Here is a 21,339-nt window from a genome sequence, read left to right on the forward strand (position 1 = left end):
TCTGATTCCCCACCTCTGTTACCCCGCCTCTGATTCCCCGCCTCTGATTCCCCATATCTGATTCCCCTCCTCTGATTCCCCAACTCTGATTCCCTGCCTCTGATTCCCCAATTCTGATTCCCTGCCTCTGATTCCCCGCATCTGATTCCCCGCCTCTGATTCCCCATCTCTGATTCACCGCCTTTGATTCGCCACCTCTGATTCCCCATCTCTGATTCCCGGACTAAGATTCCCCACCTCTGATTCCCGGCCTCTTATTCCCGGAATCAGATTCCCGGCCTCAGATTCCCGGCCTCTGATTCCCAGCCTCTGATTCCCCGCTTCTGATTCTGATTCCCTGCCTCTGATTCCCCATCTCTGATTCCACACATCTGATTCCCTGCCTCTGATTCCCCACTTCTGATTCCCCGCCTCTGATTCCCCACCTCTGTTTCCCCACCTCTGATTCCCCGCCTCTGTTTCCCCATATCTAATTCCCCGCCTCTGATTCCCCAACTCTGATTCCCCGCTCTGATTCCCCAGCTCTGATTTCCCGCCTCTGATTCCCCGCCTCTGATTCCCTGCCTCTGAATCCCCACCTCTGATTCCCTGCCTCTGATTCCCAACCTCTGATTCCCCTCCTCTGATTCCCCATATCTGATTCCCCTCCTCTGTTTCCCTGCCTCTGATTCCCCGCATCTGTTACCCCATATCTGATTCCCCGCCTCTGATTCCCCAACTCTGATTCTGCACATCTGATTCCATGCCTCTTTTTCCCCACCTCTGATTCCCGGCCTCTGATTATCGGCCTCTGATTCCCGGCCTCTCATTCCCGGCCTCTCATTCCCCGCCTCTGATTCCCGGCCTCTGATTCCCCGCCTCTGATTCCCCGCCTCTGATTCCCTGCCTCTGATTCCCCATCTCTGATTCCGCACATCTGATTCCCTGCCTCTGATTCCCCGCCTCTGATTCCCCGCCTCTGATTCCCTGCCTCTGATTCCCAACCTCTGATTCCCCACCTCTGATTCCCCATATCTGATTCCCCGCGTCTGTTTCCCCGCCTCTGATTCCCCGCCTCTGTTTCCCCATATCTGATTCCCCGCCTCTGATTCCCCAACACTGATTCCCCGCCTCTGATTCCCCAGCTCTGATTCCCCGCCTCTGATTCCCTGTGTTTGATTCCCTGCCTCTGATTCCCCGCCTCTGCTTCCCCATCTCTGATTCAGCGCCTTTGATTCGCCACCTCTGATTCCCCATATGTGATTCCCCGCCTCTGTTTCCCCGCCTCTGATTCCCCGCCTCTGATTCCCCAAAATTCATTCCCAGCCTCTGATTCCCCATCTCTGATTCCCGGACTCTGATTCCCTACCTCTGATTCCCGGCCTCTTATTCCCGGCATCTGATTCCCGGCCTCTGATTCCCGGCCTCTGATTCCCCGCTACTGATTCTGATTCCCTGCCTCTGATTCCCCATCTCTGATTCCGCACATCTGATTCCCTGCCTCTGATTTCCCACCTCTGATTACCCATATCTGATTCCCCGCCTCTGTTTCCCCGCCTCTGATTCCCCGCCTCTGTTTCCCCGCCTCTGATTCCCCGCCTCTGTTTCCCCATATCTAATTCCCCGCCTCTGATTCCCCAACTCTGATTCCCCGCTCTGATTCCCCAGCTCTGAATCCCCGCCTCTGATTCCCCGCATCTGATTCACTGCCTCTGAATCCCCACCTCTGATTCCCTGCCTCTGATTCACAACCTCTGATTCCCCTCCTCTGATTCCCCATATCTGATTCCCCGCCTCCGTTTCCCTGCCTCTGATTCCCCGCCTCTGTTTCCCCATATCTGATTCCCCGCCTCTGATACCCCAACTCTGATTCCCCATCTCTGATTCCGCACATCCGATTCCCTGCCTCTGATTACCCGCCTCTGATGCCCCGCCTCTGATTCCATGCCTCTGATTCCCAACCTCTGATTCCCCACCTCTGATTCCCCATATCTGATTCCCCGCCTCTGTTTCCCCGCCTCTGATTCCCTGTCCCTGTTTCCTCATATCTGATTCCCCACCTCTGATTCCCCAACACTGATTTCCCGCCTCTGATTCCCCAGCTCTGATTGCCTATCTCAGATTCCCCAATTCTGATTCCCCGCCTTTGATTCCCTGCCTCTGATTCCCAACCTCTGATTCCCGACCTCTGATTCCCCATATCTGATTCCCCGCCTCTGTTTCCCCGCCTCTTATTCCCCGCCTCTGTTTCCCCACCTCTTATTCACCGCCTCTGTTTCCCCATATCTGATTCCCTGCCTTTCATTCCCCAGCTCTGATTCCCCGCCTCTGACTCCCCGCGTCTGATTCCCAGCCTCTGATTCCCCATGTCTGACTTCCTGCCTCTGATTCCCCGCCTCGATTCGCCATCTCTGATTCATCGCCTCTGATTCCCCACCTCTGATTCCCCATATCTGATTCCCCACCTATGTTTCCCCGCCTCTGATTCCCCGCCTCTGATTCCCCATCTCTGATTCCCGAACTCTGATTCCCCACCTCTGATTCCCTGCCTCTGATTCCCAACCTCTGATTCCCCTCCTCTGATTCCCCATATCTGATTCCCCGCCTCCGTTTCCCTGCCTCTGATTCCCCGCCTCTGTTTCCCCATATCTGATTCCCCGCCTCTGATACCCCAACTCTGATTCCCCGCCTCTGATTCCCCAGCTCTGATTCCCCGCCTCTGACTCCCCGCGTCTGATTCCCAGCCTCTGATTCCCCATGTCTGATTTCCTGCCTCTGATTCCCCGCCTCTGATTCCCCGCCTCTGATTCCCCATCTCTGATTCCCGGACTCTGATTCCCCACCTCTGATTCCCCATCTCTGATTCCGCACATCCGATTCCCTGCCTCTGATTCCCCGCCTCTGATGCCCCGCCTCTGATTCCATGCCTCTGATTCCCAACCTCTGATTCCCCACCTCTGATTCCCCATATCTGATTCCCCGCCTCTGTTTCCCCGCCTCTGATTCCCTGCCTCTGTTTCCTCATACCTGATTCCCCGCCTCTGATTCCCCAACACTGATTCCCCGCCTCTGATTCCCCAGCTCTGATTCACCACCTCTGATTCCCCGCGTCTGATTCCCCGCATCTGATTACCCATCTCTGATTCCCTATCTCTGATTCACCAATTCTGATTCCCCACCTTTGATTCCCTGCCTCTGATTCCCAACCTCTGATTCCCGACCTCTGATTCCCCATATCTGATACCCCGCCTCTGTTTCCCCGCCTCTTATTCACCGCCTCTGATTCCCCATATCTGATTCCCGGCCTCTCATTCCCCAGCTCTGATTCCCCGCCTCTGATTCCCCATATCTGATTCCCCGCCGCTGATTCCCCAACTCTGATACCCCGCCTCTGATTCCCCAGCTCTGATTCCCCGCCTCTGATTCCCCGCGTCTGATTCCCTGCCTCTGATTCCCCGCCTCTGATTCCCCGCGTCTGATTCCCTGCCTCTGATTCCCCGCCTCTGATTCCCCATCTCTGATTCACCACTTCTGATCCCCCGCCTCTGATTACCCATGTCTGATTCCCCGCCTCTGTTTCCCCGCCTCTGAATCCCCGCCTCTGATTCCCCATATCTGATTCCCCGCCTCTGATTACCCAACTCTGATTCCCCGCCTGTGATTCGCCAGCTATGATTCCCCGCCTCTGATTCCCCGTGTCTGATTCCCTGCCTGTGATTCCCTGCGTCTGATTCCCCACCTCTGTTACCCCGCCTCTGATTCCCCGCCTCTGATTCCCCATATCTGATTCCCCTCCTCTGATTCCCCAACTCTGATTCCCTGCCTCTGATTCCCCAATTCTGATTCCCTGCCTCTGATTCCCCGCATCTGATTCCCCGCCTCTGATTCCCCACTTCTGATTCACCGCCTTTGATTCGCCACCTCTGATTCCCCATCTCTGATTCCCGGACTAAGATTCCCCACCTCTGATTCCCGGCCTCTTATTCCCGGCATCAGATTCCCGGCCTCTGATTCCCAGCCTCTGATTCCCCGCTTCTGATTCTGATTCCCTGCCTCTGATTCCCCATCTCTGATTCCACACATCTGATTCCCTGCCTCTGATTCCCCACTTCTGATTCCCCGCCTCTGATTCCCCACCTCTGTTTCCCCACCTCTGATTCCCCGCCTCTGTTTCCCCATATCTAATTCCCCGCCTCTGATTCCCCAACTCTGATTCCCCGCTCTGATTCCCCAGCTCTGATTCCCCGCCTCTGTTTCCCCGCCTCTGATTCCCCGCCTCTGTTTCCCCATATCTAATTCCCCGCCTCTGATTCCCCAACTCTGATTCCCCGCTCTGATTCCCCAGCTCTGAATCCCCGCCTCTGATTCCCCGCATCTGATTCACTGCCTCTGAATCCCCACCTCTGATTCCCTGCCTCTGATTCACAACCTCTGATTCCCCTCCTCTGATTCCCCATATCTGATTCCCCGCCTCCGTTTCCCTGCCTCTGATTCCCCGCCTCTGTTTCCCCATATCTGATTCCCCGCCTCTGATACCCCAACTCTGATTCCCCATCTCTGATTCCGCACATCCGATTCCCTGCCTCTGATTACCCGCCTCTGATGCCCCGCCTCTGATTCCATGCCTCTGATTCCCAACCTCTGATTCCCCACCTCTGATTCCCCATATCTGATTCCCCGCCTCTGTTTCCCCGCCTCTGATTCCCTGTCCCTGTTTCCTCATATCTGATTCCCCACCTCTGATTCCCCAACACTGATTTCCCGCCTCTGATTCCCCAGCTCTGATTGCCTATCTCAGATTCCCCAATTCTGATTCCCCGCCTTTGATTCCCTGCCTCTGATTCCCAACCTCTGATTCCCGACCTCTGATTCCCCATATCTGATTCCCCGCCTCTGTTTCCCCGCCTCTTATTCCCCGCCTCTGTTTCCCCACCTCTTATTCACCGCCTCTGTTTCCCCATATCTGATTCCCTGCCTTTCATTCCCCAGCTCTGATTCCCCGCCTCTGACTCCCCGCGTCTGATTCCCAGCCTCTGATTCCCCATGTCTGACTTCCTGCCTCTGATTCCCCGCCTCGATTCGCCATCTCTGATTCATCGCCTCTGATTCCCCACCTCTGATTCCCCATATCTGATTCCCCACCTATGTTTCCCCGCCTCTGATTCCCCGCCTCTGATTCCCCATCTCTGATTCCCGAACTCTGATTCCCCACCTCTGATTCCCTGCCTCTGATTCCCAACCTCTGATTCCCCTCCTCTGATTCCCCATATCTGATTCCCCGCCTCCGTTTCCCTGCCTCTGATTCCCCGCCTCTGTTTCCCCATATCTGATTCCCCGCCTCTGATACCCCAACTCTGATTCCCCGCCTCTGATTCCCCAGCTCTGATTCCCCGCCTCTGACTCCCCGCGTCTGATTCCCAGCCTCTGATTCCCCATGTCTGATTTCCTGCCTCTGATTCCCCGCCTCTGATTCCCCGCCTCTGATTCCCCATCTCTGATTCCCGGACTCTGATTCCCCACCTCTGATTCCCCATCTCTGATTCCGCACATCCGATTCCCTGCCTCTGATTCCCCGCCTCTGATGCCCCGCCTCTGATTCCATGCCTCTGATTCCCAACCTCTGATTCCCCACTCTGATTCCCCATATCTGATTCCCCGCCTCTGTTTCCCCGCCTCTGATTCCCTGCCTCTGTTTCCTCATACCTGATTCCCCGCCTCTGATTCCCCAACACTGATTCCCCGCCTCTGATTCCCCAGCTCTGATTCACCACCTCTGATTCCCCGCGTCTGATTCCCCGCATCTGATTACCCATCTCTGATTCCCTATCTCTGATTCACCAATTCTGATTCCCCACCTTTGATTCCCTGCCTCTGATTCCCAACCTCTGATTCCCGACCTCTGATTCCCCATATCTGATACCCCGCCTCTGTTTCCCCGCCTCTTATTCACCGCCTCTGATTCCCCATATCTGATTCCCGGCCTCTCATTCCCCAGCTCTGATTCCCCGCCTCTGATTCCCCATATCTGATTCCCCGCCGCTGATTCCCCAACTCTGATACCCCGCCTCTGATTCCCCAGCTCTGATTCCCCGCCTCTGATTCCCCGCGTCTGATTCCCTGCCTCTGATTCCCCGCCTCTGATTCCCCGCGTCTGATTCCCTGCCTCTGATTCCCCGCCTCTGATTCCCCATCTCTGATTCACCACTTCTGATCCCCCGCCTCTGATTACCCATGTCTGATTCCCCGCCTCTGTTTCCCCGCCTCTGAATCCCCGCCTCTGATTCCCCATATCTGATTCCCCGCCTCTGATTACCCAACTCTGATTCCCCGCCTGTGATTCGCCAGCTATGATTCCCCGCCTCTGATTCCCCGTGTCTGATTCCCTGCCTGTGATTCCCTGCGTCTGATTCCCCACCTCTGTTACCCCGCCTCTGATTCCCCGCCTCTGATTCCCCATATCTGATTCCCCTCCTCTGATTCCCCAACTCTGATTCCCTGCCTCTGATTCCCCAATTCTGATTCCCTGCCTCTGATTCCCCGCATCTGATTCCCCGCCTCTGATTCCCCACTTCTGATTCACCGCCTTTGATTCGCCACCTCTGATTCCCCATCTCTGATTCCCGGACTAAGATTCCCCACCTCTGATTCCCGGCCTCTTATTCCCGGCATCAGATTCCCGGCCTCTGATTCCCAGCCTCTGATTCCCCGCTTCTGATTCTGATTCCCTGCCTCTGATTCCCCATCTCTGATTCCACACATCTGATTCCCTGCCTCTGATTCCCCACTTCTGATTCCCCGCCTCTGATTCCCCACCTCTGTTTCCCCACCTCTGATTCCCCGCCTCTGTTTCCCCATATCTAATTCCCCGCCTCTGATTCCCCAACTCTGATTCCCCGCTCTGATTCCCCAGCTCTGATTTCCCGCCTCTGATTCCCCGCATCTGATTCCCTGCCTCTGAATCCCCACCTCTGATTCCCTGCCTCTGATTCCCAACCTCTGATTCCCCTCCTCTGATTCCCCATATCTGATTCCCCTCCTCTGTTTCCCTGCCTCTGATTCCCCGCATCTGTTACCCCATATCTGATTCCCCGCCTCTGATTCCCCAACTCTGATTCTGCACATCTGATTCCCTGCCTCTTTTTCCCCACCTCTGATTCCCGGCCTCTGATTATCGGCCTCTTTTTCCCGGCCTCTCATTCCCGGCCTCTCATTCCCCGCCTCTGATTCCCGGCCTCTGATTCCCCGCCTCTGATTCCCCGCCTCTGATTCCCTGCCTCTGATTCCCCATCTCTGATTCCGCACATCTGATTCCCTGCCTCTGATTCCCCGCCTCTGATTCCCCGCCTCTGATTCCCTGCCTCTGATTCCCAACCTCTGATTCCCCACCTCTGATTCCCCATATCTGATTCCCCGCCTCTGTTTCCCCGCCTCTGATTCCCCGCCTCTGTTTCCCCATATCTGATTCCCCGCCTCTGATTCCCCAACACTGATTCCCCGCCTCTGATTCCCCAGCTCTGATTCCCCGCCTCTGATTCCCTGTGTTTGATTCCCTGCCTCTGATTCCCCGCCTCTGCTTCCCCATCTCTGATTCAGCGCCTTTGATTCGCCACCTCTGATTCCCCATATGTGATTCCCCGCCTCTGTTTCCCCGCCTCTGATTCCCCGCCTCTGATTCCCCATATCTCATTCCCAGCCTCTGATTCCCCATCTCTGATTCCCGGACTCTGATTCCCTACCTCTGATTCCCGGCCTCTTATTCCCGGCATCTGATTCCCGGCCTCTGATTCCCGGCCTCTGATTCCCCGCTACTGATTCTGATTCCCTGCCTCTGATTCCCCATCTCTGATTCCGCACATCTGATTCCCTGCCTCTGATTTCCCACCTCTGATTACCCATATCTGATTCCCCGCCTCTGTTTCCCCGCCTCTGATTCCCCGCCTCTGTTTCCCCGCCTCTGATTCCCCGCCTCTGTTTCCCCATATCTAATTCCCCGCCTCTGATTCCCCAACTCTGATTCCCCGCTCTGATTCCCCAGCTCTGAATCCCCGCCTCTGATTCCCCGCATCTGATTCACTGCCTCTGAATCCCCACCTCTGATTCCCTGCCTCTGATTCACAACCTCTGATTCCCCTCCTCTGATTCCCCATATCTGATTCCCCGCCTCCGTTTCCCTGCCTCTGATTCCCCGCCTCTGTTTCCCCATATCTGATTCCCCGCCTCTGATACCCCAACTCTGATTCCCCGCCTCTGATTCCCCGCCTCTGATTCCCCACCTCTGATTTCCCATATCTGATTCCCCGCCTCTGTTTCCCCGCCTCTGATTCCCTGCATCTGTTTCCTCATATCTGATTCCCCTCCTCTGATTCCCCAACACTGATTCCCCGCCTCTGATTCCCCAGCTCTGATTCACCACCTCTGATTCCCCGCGTCTCATTCCCCGCCTCTAATTCCCCATCTCTGATTCCCTATCACTGATTCCCCAATTCTGATTCCCCGCCTTTGATTCACTGCCTCTGATTAACAACCACTGATTCCCGACCTCTGATTCCCCATATCTGATTCCCCGCCTCTGTTTCCCCGCCTCTTATTTCCCGCCTCTTATTCCCCGCCTCTGTTTCCCCATATCTGATTCCCGGCCTCTCATTCCCCAGCTCTGATTCCCCGCCTCTGATTCCCCATATCTGATTCCCCACCGCTGATTCCCCAACTCTGATACGCCGCCTCTGATTCACCAGCTCTGATTCCCCGCCTCTGATTCCCCGCGTCTGATTCCCTGCCTCTGATTCCCCGCCTCTGATTCCCCATCTCTGATTCACCACCTCTGATCCCCCGCCTCTGATTCCCCATGTCTGATTCCCCGCCTCTGTTTCCCTGCCTCTGATTCCCCGCCTCTGATTCCCCATATCTGAATCCCCGCCTCTGATTCCCCAACTCAGATTCCCCGCCTGTGATTCGCCAGCTATGATTCCCGGCCTCTGATTCCCCGCGTCTTATTCCCTGCCTGTGATTCCCTGCCTCTGATTCCCCACCTCTGTTACCCCGCCTCTGATTCCCTGCCTCTGATTTCCCACTTCTGATTCCCCGCCTCTGATTCCCCACCTCTGTTTCCCCACCTCTGATTCCCCGCCTCTGTTTCCCCATATCTAATTCCCCGCCTCTGATTCCCCAACTCTGATTCCCCGCTCTGATTCCCCAGCTCTGAATTCCCGCCTCTGATTCCCCACCTATGATTCCCCATATCTGATTCCCCGCCTCTGTTTCCCCGCCTCTGATTCCCCGCCTCTGATTCCCCATATCTGATTCCCCACCTATGATTTCCCAACGCTGATTCCCCGCCTCTGATTCGCTAGCTATGATTCCCCGCCTCTGATTCCCCGCGTCTGAATCCCTGCCTCTGATTCCCCGCCTCTGATTCCCAATATCTGATTCCCCGCCTCCGTTTCCCTGCCTCTGATTCCCCGCCTCTGTTTTCCCATATCTGATACTCCGCCTCTTATTCCCCAACTCTGATACCCCGCCTCTGATTCCCCAGCTCTGATTCCCCGCATCTGACTCCCCGCGTCTGATTCCCAGCCTCTGATTCCCCATGTCTGATTTCCTGCCTCTGATTCCCCACCTCTGATTCGCCATCTCTGATTCATCGCCTCTGATTCCCCACCTCTGATTACCCATATCTGATTCCCCACCTATGTTTCCCCGCCTCTGATTCCCCGCCTCTGATTCCCCATCTCTGATTCCCGGACTCTGATTCCCCACCTCTGATTCCCCATCTCTGATTCCGCACATCCGATTCCCTGCCTCTGATTCCCCGCCTCTGATGCCCCGCCTCTGATTCCATGCCTCTGATTCCCAACCTCTGATTCCCCACCTCTGATTCCCCATATCTGATTCCCTGCCTCTGTTTCCCCGCCTCTGATTCCCTGCCCCTGTTTCCTCATATCTGATTCCCAGCCTCTGATTCCCCAACACTGATTTCCCACCTCTGATTCCACAGCTCTGATTCACCACCTCTAATTCCCCGCCTTTGATTCCCTGCCTCTGATTCCCAACCTCTGATTCCCGACCTCTGATTCCCCATATCTGATACCCCGCCTCTGTTTCCCCGCCTCTTATTCCCCGCCTCTGTTTCCCCATATCTGATTCCCTGCCTTTCATTCCCCAGCTCTGATTCCCCGCCTCTGACTCCCCGCGTCTGATTCCCAGCCTCTGATTCCCCATGTCTGATTTCCTGCCTCTGATTCCCCGCCTCTGATTTGCATCTCTGATTCATCGCCTCTGATTCCCCACCTCTGATTCCCCATATCTGATTCCCCACCTATGTTTCCCCGCCTCTGATTCCCCGCCTCTGATTCCCCATCTCTGATTCCCTGACTCTGATTCTCCACCTCTGATTCCCCATCTCTGATTCCTCACATCCGATTCCCTGCTTCTGATTCCCCGCCTCTGATGCCCCGCCTCTGATTCCATGCCTCTGATTCCCAACCTCTGATTCCCCACCTCTGATTCCCCATATCTGATTCCCCGCCTCTGTTTCCCCGCCTCTGATTCCCTGTCCCTGTTTCCTCATATCTGATTCCCCGCCTCTGATTCCCCAACACTGATTTCCCGCCTCTGATTCCCCAGCTCTGATTGCCTATCTCAGATTCCCCAATTCTGATTCCCCGCCTTTGATTCCCTGCCTCTGATTCCCAACCTCTGATTCCCGACCTCTGATTCCTCATATCTGATTCCCCGCCTCTGTTTCCCCGCCTCTTATTCCCCGCCTCTGTTTCCCCACCGCTTATTCACCGCCTCTGTTTCCCCATATCTGATTCCCTGCCTTTCATTCCCCAGCTCTGATTCCCCGCCTCTGACTCCCCGCGTCTGATTCCCAGCCTCTGATTCCCCATGTCTGACTTCCTGCCTCTGATTCCCCGCCTCGATTCGCCATCTCTGATTCATCGCCTCTGATTCCCCACCTCTGATTCCCCATATCTGATTCCCCACCTATGTTTCCCCGCCTCTGATTCCCCGCCTCTGATTCCCCATCTCTGATTCCCGAACTCTGATTCCCCACCTCTGATTCCCTGCCTCTGATTCCCAACCTCTGATTCCCCTCCTCTGATTCCCCATATCTGATTCCCCGCCTCCGTTTCCCTGCCTCTGATTCCCCGCCTCTGTTTCCCCATATCTGATTCCCCGCCTCTGATACCCCAACTCTGATTCCCCACCTCTGATTCCCCAGCTCTGATTCCCCGCCTCTGACTCCCCGCGTCTGATTCCCAGCCTCTGATTCCCCATGTCTGATTTCCTGCCTCTGATTCCCCGCCTCTGATTCCCCGCCTCTGATTCCCCATCTCTGATTCCCGGACTCTGATTCCCCACCTCTGATTCCCCATCTCTGATTCCGCACATCCGATTCCCTGCCTCTGATTCCCCGCCTCTGATGCCCCGCCTCTGATTCCATGCCTCTGATTCCCAACCTCTGATTCCCCACCTCTGATTCCCCATATCTGATTCCCCGCCTCTGTTTCCCCGCCTCTGATTCCCTGCCTCTGTTTCCTCATACCTGATTCCCCGCCTCTGATTCCCCAACACTGATTCCCCGCCTCTGATTCCCCAGCTCTGATTCACCACCTCTGATTCCCCGCGTCTGATTCCCCGCATCTGATTACCCATCTCTGATTCCCTATCTCTGATTCCCCAATTCTGATTCCCCACCTTTGATTCCCTGCCTCTGATTCCCAACCTCTGATTCCCGACCTCTGATTCCCCATATCTGATACCCCGCCTCTGTTTCCCCGCCTCTTATTCACCGCCTCTGATTCCCCATATCTGATTCCCGGCCTCTCATTCCCCAGCTCTGATTCCCCGCCTCTGATTCCCCATATCTGATTCCCCGCCGCTGATTCCCCAACTCTGATACCCCGCCTCTGATTCCCCAGCTCTGATTCCCTGCCTCTGATTCCCCGCGTCTGATTCCCTGCCTCTGATTCCCCGCCTCTGATTCCCCATCTCTGATTCACCACTTCTGATCCCCCGCCTCTGATTACCCATGTCTGATTCCCCGCCTCTGTTTCCCCGCCTCTGAATCCCCGCCTCTGATTCCCCATATCTGATTCCCCGCCTCTGATTACCCAACTCTGATTCCCCGCCTGTGATTCGCCAGCTATGATTCCCCGCCTCTGATTCCCCGCGTCTGATTCCCTGCCTGTGATTCCCTGCGTCTGATTCCCCACCTCTGTTACCCCGCCTCTGATTCCCCGCCTCTGATTCCCCATATCTGATTCCCCTCCTCTGATTCCCCAACTCTGATTCCCTGCCTCTGATTCCCCAATTCTGATTCCCTGCCTCTGATTCCCCGCATCTGATTCCCCGCCTCTGATTCCCCATCTCTGATTCACCGCCTTTGATTCGCCACCTCTGATTCCCCATCTCTGATTCCCGGACTAAGATTCCCCACCTCTGATTCCCGGCCTCTTATTCCCGGCATCAGATTCCCGGCCTCTGATTCCCAGCCTCTGATTCCCCGCTTCTGATTCTGATTCCCTGCCTCTGATTCCCCATCTCTGATTCCACACATCTGATTCCCTGCCTCTGATTCCCCACTTCTGATTCCCCGCCTCTGATTCCCCACCTCTGTTTCCCCACCTCTGATTCCCCGCCTCTGTTTCCCCATATCTAATTCCCCGCCTCTGATTCCCCAACTCTGATTCCCCGCTCTGATTCCCCAGCTCTGATTTCCCGCCTCTGATTCCCCGCATCTGATTCCCTGCCTCTGAATCCCCACCTCTGATTCCCTGCCTCTGATTCCCAACCTCTGATTCCCCTCCTCTGATTCCCCATATCTGATTCCCCTCCTCTGTTTCCCTGCCTCTGATTCCCCGCATCTGTTACCCCATATCTGATTCCCCGCCTCTGATTCCCCAACTCTGATTCTGCACATCTGATTCCATGCCTCTTTTTCCCCACCTCTGATTCCCGGCCTCTGATTATCGGCCTCTGATTCCCGGCCTCTCATTCCCGGCCTCTCATTCCCCGCCTCTGATTCCCGGCCTCTGATTCCCCGCCTCTGATTCCCCGCCTCTGATTCCCTGCCTCTGATACCCCATCTCTGATTCCGCACATCTGATTCCCTGCCTCTGATTCCCCGCCTCTGATTCCCCGCCTCTGATTCCCTGCCTCTGATTCCCAACCTCTGATTCCCCACCTCTGATTCCCCATATCTGATTCCCCGCGTCTGTTTCCCCGCCTCTGATTCCCCGCCTCTGTTTCCCCATATCTGATTCCCCGCCTCTGATTCCCCAACACTGATTCCCCGCCTCTGATTCCCCAGCTCTGATTCCCCGCCTCTGATTCCCTGTGTTTGATTCCCTGCCTCTGATTCCCCGCCTCTGCTTCCCCATCTCTGATTCAGCGCCTTTGATTCGCCACCTCTGATTCCCCATATGTGATTCCCCGCCTCTGTTTCCCCGCCTCTGATTCCCCGCCTCTGATTCCCCAAAATTCATTCCCAGCCTCTGATTCCCCATCTCTGATTCCCGGACTCTGATTCCCTACCTCTGATTCCCGGCCTCTTATTCCCGGCATCTGATTCCCGGCCTCTGATTCCCGGCCTCTGATTCCCCGCTACTGATTCTGATTCCCTGCCTCTGATTCCCCATCTCTGATTCCGCACATCTGATTCCCTGCCTCTGATTTCCCACCTCTGATTACCCATATCTGATTCCCCGCCTCTGTTTCCCCGCCTCTGATTCCCCGCCTCTGTTTCCCCGCCTCTGATTCCCCGCCTCTGTTTCCCCATATCTAATTCCCCGCCTCTGATTCCCCAACTCTGATTCCCCGCTCTGATTCCCCAGCTCTGAATCCCCGCCTCTGATTCCCCGCATCTGATTCACTGCCTCTGAATCCCCACCTCTGATTCCCTGCCTCTGATTCACAACCTCTGATTCCCCTCCTCTGATTCCCCATATCTGATTCCCCGCCTCCGTTTCCCTGCCTCTGATTCCCCGCCTCTGTTTCCCCATATCTGATTCCCCGCCTCTGATACCCCAACTCTGATTCCCCATCTCTGATTCCGCACATCCGATTCCCTGCCTCTGATTACCCGCCTCTGATGCCCCGCCTCTGATTCCATGCCTCTGATTCCCAACCTCTGATTCCCCACCTCTGATTCCCCATATCTGATTCCCCGCCTCTGTTTCCCCGCCTCTGATTCCCTGTCCCTGTTTCCTCATATCTGATTCCCCGCCTCTGATTCCCCAACACTGATTTCCCGCCTCTGATTCCCCAGCTCTGATTGCCTATCTCAGATTCCCCAATTCTGATTCCCCGCCTTTGATTCCCTGCCTCTGATTCCCAACCTCTGATTCCCGACCTCTGATTCCCCATATCTGATTCCCCGCCTCTGTTTCCCCGCCTCTTATTCCCCGCCTCTGTTTCCCCACCTCTTATTCACCGCCTCTGTTTCCCCATATCTGATTCCCTGCCTTTCATTCCCCAGCTCTGATTCCCCGCCTCTGACTCCCCGCGTCTGATTCCCAGCCTCTGATTCCCCATGTCTGACTTCCTGCCTCTGATTCCCCGCCTCGATTCGCCATCTCTGATTCATCGCCTCTGATTCCCCACCTCTGATTCCCCATATCTGATTCCCCACCTATGTTTCCCCGCCTCTGATTCCCCGCCTCTGATTCCCCATCTCTGATTCCCGAACTCTGATTCCCCACCTCTGATTCCCTGCCTCTGATTCCCAACCTCTGATTCCCCTCCTCTGATTCCCCATATCTGATTCCCCGCCTCCGTTTCCCTGCCTCTGATTCCCCGCCTCTGTTTCCCCATATCTGATTCCCCGCCTCTGATACCCCAACTCTGATTCCCCGCCTCTGATTCCCCAGCTCTGATTCCCCGCCTCTGACTCCCCGCGTCTGATTCCCAGCCTCTGATTCCCCATGTCTGATTTCCTGCCTCTGATTCCCCGCCTCTGATTCCCCGCCTCTGATTCCCCATCTCTGATTCCCGGACTCTGATTCCCCACCTCTGATTCCCCATCTCTGATTCCGCACATCCGATTCCCTGCCTCTGATTCCCCGCCTCTGATGCCCCGCCTCTGATTCCATGCCTCTGATTCCCAACCTCTGATTCCCCACCTCTGATTCCCCATATCTGATTCCCCGCCTCTGTTTCCCCGCCTCTGATTCCCTGCCTCTGTTTCCTCATACCTGATTCCCCGCCTCTGATTCCCCAACACTGATTCCCCGCCTCTGATTCCCCAGCTCTGATTCACCACCTCTGATTCCCCGCGTCTGATTCCCCGCATCTGATTACCCATCTCTGATTCCCTATCTCTGATTCACCAATTCTGATTCCCCACCTTTGATTCCCTGCCTCTGATTCCCAACCTCTGATTCCCGACCTCTGATTCCCCATATCTGATACCCCGCCTCTGTTTCCCCGCCTCTTATTCACCGCCTCTGATTCCCCATATCTGATTCCCGGCCTCTCATTCCCCAGCTCTGATTCCCCGCCTCTGATTCCCCATATCTGATTCCCCGCCGCTGATTCCCCAACTCTGATACCCCGCCTCTGATTCCCCAGCTCTGATTCCCCGCCTCTGATTCCCCGCGTCTGATTCCCTGCCTCTGATTCCCCGCCTCTGATTCCCCATCTCTGATTCACCACTTCTGATCCCCCGCCTCTGATTACCCATGTCTGATTCCCCGCCTCTGTTTCCCCGCCTCTGAATCCCCGCCTCTGATTCCCCATATCTGATTCCCCGCCTGTGATTACCCAACTCTGATTCCCCGCCTGTGATTCGCCAGCTATGATTCCCCGCCTCTGATTCCCCGTGTCTGATTCCCTGCCTGTGATTCCCTGCGTCTGATTCCCCACCTCTGTTACCCCGCCTCTGATTCCCCGCCTCTGATTCCCCATATCTGATTCCCCTCCTCTGATTCCCCAACTCTGATTCCCTGCCTCTGATTCCCCAATTCTGATTCCCTGCCTCTGATTCCCCGCATCTGATTCCCCGCCTCTGATTCCCCATCTCTGATTCACCGCCTTTGATTCGCCACCTCTGATTCCCCATCTCTGATTCCCGGACTAAGATTCCCCACCTCTGATTCCCGGCCTCTTATTCCCGGCATCAGATTCCCGGCCTCTGATTCCCAGCCTCTGATTCCCCGCTTCTGATTCTGATTCCCTGCCTCTGATTCCCCATCTCTGTTTCCACACATCTGATTCCCTTCCTCTGATTCCCCACTTCTGATTCCCCGCCTCTGATTCCCCACCTCTGTTTCCCCACCTCTGATTCCCCGCCTCTGTTTCCCCATATCTAATTCCCCGCCTCTGATTCCCCAACTCTGATTCCCCGCTCTGATTCCCCAGCTCTGATTTCCCGCCTCTGATTCCCCGCATCTGATTCCCTGCCTCTGAAACCCCACCTCTGATTCCCTGCCTCTGATTCCCAACCTCTGATTCCCCTCCTCTGATTCCCCATATCTGATTCCCCTCCTCTGTTTCCCTGCCTCTGATTCCCCGCATCTGTTACCCCATATCTGATTCCCCGCCTCTGATTCCCCAACTCTGATTCTGCACATCTGATTCCCTGCCTCTTTTTCCCCACCTCTGATTCCCGGCCTCTGATTATCGGCCTCTTTTTCCCGGCCTCTCATTCCCGTCCTCTCATTCCCCGCCTCTGATTCCCGGCCTCTGATTCCCCGCCTCTGATTCCCCGCCTCTGATTCCCTGCCTCTGATTCCCCATCTCTGATTCCGCACATCTGATTCCCTGCCTCTGATTCCCCGCCTCTGATTCCCCGCCTCTGATTCCCTGCCTCTGATTCCCAACCTCTGATTCCCCACCTCTGATTCCCCATATCTGATTCCCCGCCTCTGTTTCCCCGCCTCTGATTCCCCGCCTCTGTTTCCCCATATCTGATTCCCCGACTCTGATTCCCCAACACTGATTCCCCGCCTCTGATTCCCCAGCTCTGATTCCCCGCCTCTGATTCCCTGTGTTTGATTCCCTGCCTCTGATTCCCCGCCTCTGCTTCCCCATCTCTGATTCAGCGCCTTTGATTCGCCACCTCTGATTCCCCATATGTGATTCCCCGCCTCTGTTTCCCCGCCTCTGATTCCCCGCCTCTGATTCCCCATATCTCATTCCCAGCCTCTGATTCCCCATCTCTGATTCCCGGACTCTGATTCCCTACCTCTGATTCCCGGCCTCTTATTCCCGGCATCTGATTCCCGGCCTCTGATTCCCGGCCTCTGATTCCCCGCTACTGATTCTGATTCCCTGCCTCTGATTCCCCATCTCTGATTCCGCACATCTGATTCCCTGCCTCTGATTTCCCACCTCTGATTACCCATATCTGATTCCCCGCCTCTGTTTCCCCGCCTCTGATTCCCCGCCTCTGTTTCCCCGCCTCTGATTCCCCGCCTCTGTTTCCCCATATCTAATTCCCCGCCTCTGATTCCCCAACTCTGATTCCCCGCTCTGATTCCCCAGCTCTGAATCCCCGCCTCTGATTCCCCGCATCTGATTCACTGCCTCTGAATCCCCACCTCTGATTCCCTGCCTCTGATTCACAACCTCTGATTCCCCTCCTCTGATTCCCCATGTCTGATTCCCCGCCTCCGTTTCCCTGCCTCTGATTCCCCGCCTCTGTTTCCCCATATCTGATTCCCCGCCTCTGATACCCCAACTCTGATTCCCCGCCTCTGATTCCCCAGCTCTGATTCCCCGCCTCTGACTCCCCGCGTCTGATTCCCAGCCTCTGATTCCCCATGTCTGATTTCCTGCCTATGATTCCCCGCCTCTGATTCGCCAGCAATGATTCATCGCCTCTGATTCCCCACCTCTGATTCCCCATATCTGATTCCCCACCTATGTTTCCCCGCCTCTGATTCCCCGCCTCAGATTCCCCATCTCTGATTCCCGGACTCTGATTCCCCACCTCTGATTCCCCATCTCTGATTCCGCTCATCCAATTCCCTGCCTCTGATTCCCCGCCTCTGATTCCCCACCTCTGATTTCCCATATCTGATTCCCCGCCTCTGTTTCCCCGCCTCTGATTCCCTGCATCTGTTTCCTCATATCTGATTCCCCTCCTCTGATTCCCCAACACTGATTCCCCGCCTCTGATTCCCCAGCTCTGATTCACCACCTCTGATTCCCCGCGTCTGATTCCCCGCCTCTAATTCCCCATCTCTGATTCCCTATCACTGATTCCCCAATTCTGATTCCCCGCCTTTGATTCACTGCCTCTGATTAACAACCACTGATTCCCGACCTCTGATTCCCCATATCTGATTCCCCGCCTCTGTTTCCCCGCCTCTTATTTCCCGCCTCTTATTCCCCGCCTCTGTTTCCCCATATCTGATTCCCGGCCTCTCATTCCCCAGCTCTGATTCCCCGCCTCTGATTCCCCATATCTGATTCCCCACCGCTGATTCCCCAACTCTGATACCCCGCCTCTGATTCACCAGCTCTGATTCCCCGCCTCTGATTCCCCGCGTCTGATTCCCTGCCTCTGATTCCCCGCCTCTGATTCCCCATCTCTGATTCACCACCTCTGATCCCCAGCCTCTGATTCCCCATGTCTGATTCCCCGCCTCTGTTTCCCTGCCTCTGATTCCCCGCCTCTGATTCCCCATATCTGAATCCCCGCCTCTGATTCCCCAACTCTGATTCCCCGCCTGTGATTCGCCAGCTATGATTCCCGGCCTCTGATTCCCTGCCTCTGATTTCCCACTTCTGATTCCCCGCCTCTGATTCCCCACCTCTGTTTCCCCACCTCTGATTCCCCGCCTCTGTTTCCCCATATCTAATTCCCCGCCTCTGATTCCCCAACTCTGATTCCCCGCTCTGATTCCCCAGCTCTGAATTCCCGCCTCTGATTCCCCACCTATGATTCCCCATATCTGATTCCCCGCCTCTGTTTCCCCGCCTCTGTTTCCCCGCCTCTGATTCCCCATATCTGATTCCCCACCTATGATTTCCCAACGCTGATTCCCCGCCTCTGATTCGCTAGCTATGATTCCCCGCCTCTGATTCCCCGCGTCTGAATCCCTGCCTCTGATTCCCCGCCTCTGATTCCCAATATCTGATTCCCCGCCTCCGTTTCCCTGCCTCTGATTCCCCGCCTCTGTTTTCCCATATCTGATACTCCGCCTCTTATTCCCCAACTCTGATTCCCCGCCTCTGATTCCCCAGCTCTGATTCCCCGCATCTGACTCCCCGCGTCTGATTCCCAGCCTCTGATTCCCCATGTCTGATTTCCTGCCTCTGATTCCCCACCTCTGATTCGCCATCTCTGATTCATCGCCTCTGATTCCCCACCTCTGATTACCCATATCTGATTCCCCACCTATGTTTCCCCGCCTCTGATTCCCCGCCTCTGATTCCCCATCTCTGATTCCCGGACTCTGATTCCCCACCTCTGATTCCCCATCTCTGATTCCGCACATCCGATTCCCTGCCTCTGATTCCCCGCCTCTGATGCCCCGCCTCTGATTCCATGCCTCTGATTCCCAACCTCTGATTCCCCACCTCTGATTCCCCATATCTGATTCCCTGCCTCTGTTTCCCCGCCTCTGATTCCCTGCCCCTGTTTCCTCATATCTGATTCCCAGCCTCTGATTCCCCAACACTGATTTCCCACCTCTGATTCCACAGCTCTGATTCACCACCTCTAATTCCCCGCCTTTGATTCCCTGCCTCTGATTCCCAACCTCTGATTCCCGACCTCTGATTCCCCATATCTGATACCCCGCCTCTGTTTCCCCGCCTCTTATTCCCCGCCTCTGTTTCCCCATATCTGATTCCCTGCCTTTCATTCCCCAGCTCTGATTCCCCGCCTCTGACTCCCCGCGTCTGATTCCCAGCTTCTGATTCCCCATGTCTGATTTCCTGCCTCTGATTCCCCGCCTCTGATTTGCATCTCTGATTCATCGCCTCTGATTCCCCACCTCTGATTCCCCATATCTGATTCCCCACCTATGTTTCCCCGCCTCTGATTCCCCGCCTCTGATTCCCCATCTCTGATTCCCTGACTCTGATTCTCCACCTCTGATTCCCCATCTCTGATTCCTCACATCCGATTCCCTGCCTCTGATTCCCCGCCTCTGATGCCCCGCCTCTGATTCCATGCCTCTGATTCCCAACCTCTGATTCCCCACCTCTGATTCCCCATATCTGATTCCCCGCCTCTGTTTCCCCGCCTCTGATTCCCTGTCCCTGTTTCCTCATATCTGATTCCCCGCCTCTGATTCCCCAACACTGATTTCCCGCCTCTGATTCCCCAGCTCTGATTGCCTATCTCAGATTCCCCAATTCTGATTCCCCGCCTTTGATTCCCTGCCTCTGATTCCCAACCTCTGATTCCCGACCTCTGATTCCTCATATCTGATTCCCCGCCTCTGTTTCCCCGCCTCTTATTCCCCGCCTCTGTTTCCCCACCGCTTATTCACCGCCTCTGATTCCCCATATCTGATTCCCTGCCTTTCATTCCCCAGCTCTGATTCCCCGCCTCTGACTCCCCGCGTCTGATTCCCAGCCTCTGATTCCCCATGTCTGACTTCCTGCCTCTGATTCCCCGCCTCGATTCGCCATCTCTGATTCATCGCCTCTGATTCCCCACCTCTGATTCCCCATATCTGATTCCCCACCTATGTTTCCCCGCCTCTGATTCCCCGCCTCTGATTCCCCATCTCTGATTCCCGAACTCTGATTCCCCACCTCTGATTCCCTGCCTCTGATTCCCAACCTCTGATTCCCCTCCTCTGATTCCCCATATCTGATTCCCCGCCTCTGTTTCCCTGCCTCTGATTCCCCGCCTCTGTTTCCCCATATCTGATTCCCCGCCTCTGATACCCCAACTCTGATTCCCCGCCTCTGATTCCCCAGCTCTGATTCCCCGCCTCTGACTCCCCGCGTCTGATTCCCAGCCTCTGATTCCCCATGTCTGATTTCCTGCCTCTGATTCCCCGCCTCTGATTCCCCGCCTCTGATTCCCCATCTCTGATTCCCGGACTCTGATTCCCCACCTCTGATTCCCCATCTCTGATTCCGCACATCCGATTCCCTGCCTCTGATTCCCCGCCTCTGATGCCCCGCCTCTGATTCCATGCCTCTGATTCCCAACCTCTGATTCCCCACCTCTGATTCCCCATATCTGATTCCCCGCCTCTGTTTCCCCGCCTCTGATTCCCTGCCTCTGTTTCCTCATACATGATTCCCCGCCTCTGATTCCCCAACACTGATTCCCCGCCTCTGATTCCCCAGCTCTGATTCACCACCTCTGATTCCCCGCGTCTGATTCCCCGCATCTGATTACCCATCTCTGATTCCCTATCTCTGATTCCCCAATTCTGATTCCCC

This window comes from Narcine bancroftii, chromosome 1 (genome assembly GCF_036971445.1).
Source record: "Narcine bancroftii isolate sNarBan1 chromosome 1, sNarBan1.hap1, whole genome shotgun sequence".
NCBI lineage: Eukaryota > Metazoa > Chordata > Chondrichthyes > Torpediniformes > Narcinidae > Narcine > Narcine bancroftii.